Here is a 6,107-nt window from a genome sequence, read left to right as displayed (position 1 = left end):
TCTAAGAACCAAATCCATGCAAACATAGCCGACATATGTGTAATTCTCAGCCTCTCAACAGCCTCACCCCATATGTGGTGCGGGATCACACCTTCTGTCATTCACCCCGCGGGTGGTTGTACATCAGTGCCGATCACGTGTGTGACAGAGCCATTGAAGCAGGAAAGTGTCTGTTTAGTCTCTCATCCGTTTTCTCAGCATCTCCGCCTGAGGATGCAAAACCAGAGTATGAGTGAACATATTCCAACCCTCAATTGGGACCAAAGAGGTATCACATATAAGAATTTAAATTCACTGTCAGTCACGGAAGCTGTAAGCGTGATTATATCTAGGGCAGAAAAAGCAGGCAGAAAACAATTCAAGTGAAGGGAGGATGTTAGCAACAGTGTGGCTTTTTGCAAAGCTTGTGAACAAGGTAGACTCTGAGGACAGAGAGGGCAAACTTATGCAATGCAGGTAAATTTGAGGAACAGCTAGGGTTCCCCAATCTTATAGCAATTAGCAGTTAGGCTAACATTAACAATTTGGTTTGTTTTAACTACAATTTTGTGTGTTTTAAAAAAAAAACCTGTGCTCACCAAGGCTATTATTTGATAATTACAAATATTATTACAATAAACTAAAACTATTGTAATTTTTTTTTATTCCTGCTGACCTGACAGTCTTCAGTCCAGTATTCTGTTTCTCTTGATCCTTCAGAAATCATTCAAATCTGAATTCTTATTATTACCAATGTTGAAAATAATTCGGTTTAATATATCTTTGTGGAAACTGTGATACATTTTTTTCAGGATTCTTTGATGAGCAGATATTTCAAAACAATAGCATTTATTTGAAATAGAAATTTTAGTAAATTCTTTCTTTATAAATGCATTTACTGTCGCTTCTGATCAATTTAAAGGTAGCCTGCACTATGTAGCCTAACTTTTGGCCCTCTAGCAGCTTTAAAAACAAAACTGCATGCTTTTTGTGGAAGAACATTGTTTTGGTTGTGCTTTGGCTCTGTGTGACTGTGCGGATGAATATGGTATTATCATCCTGCTCATAAAACTTTCACTACTAAGCTTAAGAGATACATAACCAGTTTAGAAATTATCTCAAGCTGATTAGTGGTAAAACAACTATAATGAAATAATACTTAACAATAAATAAGTAAGGAAGAATTGACAATGTGGTAATGCGGCCACGACACAAAGCATTATTTTTCCCCGAGTCAATTAGGCCTCCTCCGCGGTACTACTACACTCTGTGGTAAACTATGGTTACCACATCTCAAAACATTGTTCAAATTATGAATTTCAAGACGTTTGTCAGGTTTTTGTCCTTCAAACGCTCTTGTGTGTGTCTGGACTAATTTCTTACGCATTTCAATTCATCCCAAGCCTCCGTTGTCAATTCCAAAACTTCATTTTAGAGTTAGTAACGGAGATTTGAGCCACTGATAGCAGGCCAATGCAGCTATTACGTATTAAGTAAAGCCAATGTTGGTTTTCATTTTATTACCAGCTCTGTCAAATTCTCTTTTAGAGGCAGTCTTTTTTTTTTTTTTACGGGTGATTCCAGTTTCGATTTCGAGATTTAGCGTGCTCCATGTCAACCTTTCTCGCCGTCCCGCCCATCCGTAAAACCCCAAGTGGACCTCTAGGTTGAAAAATCGTCAATGCAAGTGAATGTGAGAAAAAATTTTTTTTCTGGTCCCGTTTGAATTGTGCCATGAATGTGAACATATGTTGTCTGTGAAATTTTTATATAATTTTTTCATGTTACGAGTTTGACAGTATATTGTATGATTCTTTGGCTAGCAGTTGTGGAAAAGACATAACGAGAAAGACTACATGACGCCTATGTGACGTCACCCCATAACACATTTTCCCTCCACTTGTCAAATCACGGTGCTAATGCTGCGATAATCTATGGAGACAGATCGAGATGCCTGTGTGTTTTGTACCCAAATGTCACCATTCAAACCAAATGGGCTGTTCTTTCTTCAGATTCCCGTCTGATGTAATCGAAAGCAGCTAAGAGTTGTAGTCCACAAAGTGCTCTCACACAAAGTCTAACCGTTACCGTATCAAACTTCTACCCGCTAAATTGTAGCATTCTTCACACGAAAAATTATATAAAAAATTCACAGACAACATATGTTCACATTCATGGCAAAATTCAAACGGGACCAGAAAATAACTATTTTCTCAAATTCACTTGCATTGACGATTTTTCAACCTAGAGGTCCAGTGGGGTTAGCGGAAGGGGCGGGACTTGAAAAATGTTCATACGTGGGCTTTAATGTTGTTTGGACCCCACTGACTTTCATTGTATAGACAAAAACAGTTGAAACATTCAAAATATCTTATTTTATGAAACGATCAATATGCATTAATAAACTAAATAGGCTAAATTGTCATTAATAGTTTGATATTGAAATCAATTGATTGAAGAATGGACCAAAGGCTAGTGGATCTTTTATTTTATTTAATTTTATTTAAGGTTTAACTTCAGATAACCACCTCTGTTTGGTGAAGAGAGAATCATTATTGCAGCTTTTGTAATCTGCACAGTTTGATGTCTGTATTATTGACTGTGAAAATGTGTGATCATTTCTTATTCTCTGGGTGTCTAAGGAGTTGAATGATGCTGTGCACAATCATGATATGCAGTGAATTATACATGTTGTGCATGTAGCTCAGTAATTGACTTTGTTTCTGATAAGAGGTGGGTAGGCTGTATCTTGCTGGCTGGCCGAGGTTATTAAATGAATTTAAATATTTTTTCTTGTCTACAGGATAAAAAATTGAAATTGAGGGGTGTAGTTTGTGCATCACCATAGGGTGCAACAATTGTATCGACAAGGACAAGGCTCATGTCCACTTTGGTCCAATTGCACCAAACAGCAATTGAAAATCAATTGTCATCCTACAATACAAAGTCAGCATTTATCTGTTCAGAGAGCAAAGTATCCAGTGGCCTCAAATATCAAACAGAAACGATATGAAAAATGAAAGTTTGTGATTAAATATATGAGCCGCTGAATGATCTCAAATCCTTGACTGACAAGAAAACATGACATTTATGGAGCAGTTTTCAAATTGACGGGGCAATGAACAATGAAAATGGAAGTTTTTTGGCTTTTAGTATGAATATGTTATCCTTACTTTCACCTATAAGTTAGTGTGCTCCAAAACAATGACAAAATTCGCATTTAAGAAGATATAAGCGATTTCGGTGTTTGAGAAGAAGGTAAAATGTGTATAGATGTAATTTCAAAATCTAAAAACAAGAAGTATTAATATATTTCTTTATTTATTGTTGTTATGTTGTAATGTACATGAAACTTTCTACAGTTGTGTTATGATGATATGTTGTATATGCTATTCATTAATAAAAAAATGTAATGAAAAAGAACACAAAAATACAAAAAAGTCCTATATTTTACTGTTTACACTCACAGAGACTATCACAAATCCATGTGATATGTGGGATTTTTCAACAGTTTTATCATCACAGGATAAAATCATAATAGCCCCCCTTAAAGACTTGAAAAAATATATTTAAAAAACGGACAATTTAAGTCTTAATTTGCTGTTATTTCAATACGACACATTTTTTTGTCAGTGACAACAAAATTATTTGGATGTAAAAGAATGTGATTTGCAGAAAACAAGATCATTTCCTGCAAATGAGGGCTGACCATGTTCGAAACATGAACATTGTTCTGTCACACAGCAAGGGTCTCAGTCAGATCAAAATGTTGCTGTGGTTTTGTGGCCTAAAGCTTCCTGGAACAACAGAACATGAGAGACAAATTTGACATTGTCCTACATACAGGTGTACAAACAAACACAAGCATAAACCGTCTAACACCACACTTCCTCTTGAACCTCATATTCACTGACTTTGATGCATTGCTCTGCTAGTTCACACAACTGTAAAAATAACTACATCCAAAAAAAAAAACAGCAGGTACAAATTTGACTTTTTCCTTAAAAGAAATCAGCTGCAGCACAAAGAGCAGAAAGAATCAGCATTCATCTGGGTAACAGATCAGTCTTGCTAAGTGTCTGACATTGGGAATTTCCTTGATTTGTTCAATGCTGCCAAGTCTGCCGTCGAGTTCTAAGCGACCGCTTTAGTAGAAGAGCCGCATTGTTTAGCTGATTTGATTTTAATGTGTTTAGTTAAAGCTAACAGATGTGTGCAGCACCAAGTGAAAGTCTTTCAACAATGGAAGGAAGTTACATTATAATATCCTTTGATAACGTGCGGTGCCAGAATTTTGCTGTTCATAAAACCATCACACTGCGATTAGCGCCGTCGTAGATATACAGTTCTTGGTAGACAATGGCATACAGAAAAGGAATGCATCATTTTAAACCATTAACTTGTCTAACTAAAGGTTAACAAAGTTGCATGACTTAGTAGTGACATATTAACTACCCCCCCTACCCATTTTAAAATTAAAATGTAGCTAACAAGACAAAACTATGCAAAACTCTCATCTAATGACCCCTTTATTCATTTTTATCAGGATTTTACCCTGCCAAAGTTCTACTTTTTTGGAAATGTTCTTTGGGGAGCAGTGATGGGTCCTCCTCCACATTTATAATTCACCCCCAGAATTTACAACTCACTGTCGCCTTGCGTCTGGTACCCTTTTAGAGCTTCTCTCTACCCTGAACCAAATCCTTCATCCATCTGCACTCAGATTCACTTAGCACCACAAATGTGAGAGCACAGTAATCAATGTTACCAAGCGAGGGAAAGGGTTGCAGCGTTTTAATGCATTAAGCCTAGAGTGCCTCCACAAGCTTATGAAACTACTGAAAACTCAGCAGCTTTGAGTTGTTTTCCCCTTTCAGCCCATGGCTAGTTGTCTTTGATTTAATTTTAGAGTTCCTCAGCAACTTAATTACATTTAGACTGTGAATACATGGAGAAAATACCAACCCAAGAGGCTCTTCATGAAAGCCCTCAGTCCAGATTATAACTTTAAGCAATATTTTGCACACTGAAGAAAAGCACCTTACCTTTTTCATTCAGCTACCCTTGTGGGCCTCTATGACCTTTACAGTGACACAGGAATACCAGATGTATGCATCAACAGCAGGATACAAACATTTGCCATTTTCCAGTTAGCCAGACGCAAAAGTCAATTAGAAATATGGAAAGTCATTCCATTTAACACTGCTAATCATTTAAGAAGGCACTGGTTTGACATGCTTGCTCTTGACATCAAAAAGCTCACTGATGTGTTTATCCAGGAATATACTCATTCCTCTGGGAAAAATGATTCCCTTAAAGCAGAAAGGCTGGATCCACAGGTGGACTTGTGAGATAAAGATAATGAATTGTTGATGCATGCAGCTAATGTTATTTCAGCACGATTCCAAGTGAGGCGGTATATTGTCGACCTTTTCACCTTTCTCCTGATTAGGGATTCAATATGATTAAACTGTAACAAAGTATGACTGGTTTAGTGGTTAACTGAAACTTCTCCAACCTTCACTAAAGATTTGACTGGACAAAGTAATCCTGAATTTACTGGAATTCGTGGTAAACAAACCATTTCTCTTTTTAGGCACACAATGAAAGAGGCTTTTGTGTACACTGGTTTGAAAATCTCCGGAGAAGGATGGGGGCATCTTAACTAGAACCATATGGCTGTTAAAAGCAAAAAATAACGTATTATCTTTACAAACAAAAAGTCTTTCAGTTATCAGTATGACACTCCTGTAAAATATTCTAAGTGGTGTCTTATGCCCAAGGGATAAATTTGTTTAAAGTGTCATGATTTGCTATGAAAAGCTGTTCTCATATTTTTCATGTTGTTCCTAATGCATGTCTGAGGTGAAAAGCATGTTTCATTATTAAACGATAAAAGGTCCCCAGGTCTTTACAAAATGGGTTTAGAGTGAGTGACCAGGGGGAAAAAATGGTGTGCAAAAGTGAATGTTAGACAAAAATGAGAATTAAAGTCTCAAGCATCTATCTGTAAAGATAATTTAAATAAAAACTGAAACATCTGATAACTGTTGGTATCCATTTTGCTTCTTTCAAATAAAATTTTACTTTGTAAAAAAACAAAAAAAAGCATATTTAGAGTGATATGG

The sequence above is a fragment of the Rutilus rutilus genome (genome assembly GCF_951802725.1).
Source record: "Rutilus rutilus genome assembly, chromosome: 24".
Taxonomy (NCBI): Eukaryota; Metazoa; Chordata; class Actinopteri; order Cypriniformes; family Leuciscidae; genus Rutilus; species Rutilus rutilus.
The sequence above is the reverse complement of the archived record's forward strand: the minus strand, read 5'-3'. Positions refer to the sequence as shown.